Below are 939 nucleotides of genomic sequence, written 5' to 3' on the forward strand. Positions count from 1 at the left end.
ACGGTGTTTTGTAGTTCCCTGAATAAGTCCTTCATTTCCAGGGGATCGGTTTGATTTTTCTTTAATATTTCAGTTTCTTTAGTGAATTTTTCTTCCAAGTCCTGGATTTTTTTTTGTGGTTTCTTTGTGTTGGTCATCCATATTTTCTTGCATATCATTTAGTTTTCTCACAATCCATGTTTGAAACTCTTCTTCTGTCATTGTAGTGTTCTGAGTTTGGTTAATGTCAATTGCTGGGGAGCTGTTGTTCCTCTTTGGGGGTGTGCTTTCTGTTTTATTTTTCATACTTCCAGAGTTCTTTTGCTGGTTTCTTCCCATCTGGATCAGTTGTTCCTTCTTGCCTTTAGATTTTCATTTGGATAATGACACGCCTTATTTAGTCTCTGAGCCAGTAGGTGGTGTTTGTGGGTGAGATTTGACCACATCCTTTATGATGAATCAGTAGATGCAGTAAAAGGGTGTGCAGAATGACCTCCCTGTCAGTAGGTGGCACTTGCTGGGAGAAGTGAGCTGCAGTGCTGGTTTTGGGTCCTGTAACCAGCTCTTATTCCTCTGAAGAGGCCCTCTTGTGCCTCGGGTGGTGGGTGGGGCCCTGGGACTTCCAGGTGTGTCCTTATTCTCCACCTCAGTGGGAGCAGGTCTGGGAGTGAGTCTGGGCAGGGCTGGGTTGGGTAATCCTGCCCTCAGGCTCAACAAATGCGGTTAGCAGGGGTCAAAGGTCTGTTCTTTACTTCTGTGCAAAGCTGCTGGGAGGGGCTGAAATGGCTCCACTCAGCTGAAAAGTCTGGGCTTGGGGCATAGGGGCTGTCAGAGACCCACACTCTGGAGCAGGTCTCGCTCCCCTCCACCCTCCCCCACTCCGTGAACCCTCCAAGGCCTCTGCCAGCAAGCAGGACTTCAGGCCAATGGAACTCCCCTGGCTGTGACGTGGACAGGGAG

The sequence above is a fragment of the Propithecus coquereli genome, unplaced genomic scaffold (genome assembly GCF_000956105.1).
Source record: "Propithecus coquereli isolate 6110/MARCELLA unplaced genomic scaffold, Pcoq_1.0 Scaffold33, whole genome shotgun sequence".
In the NCBI taxonomy this organism is placed as follows: domain Eukaryota; kingdom Metazoa; phylum Chordata; class Mammalia; order Primates; family Indriidae; genus Propithecus; species Propithecus coquereli.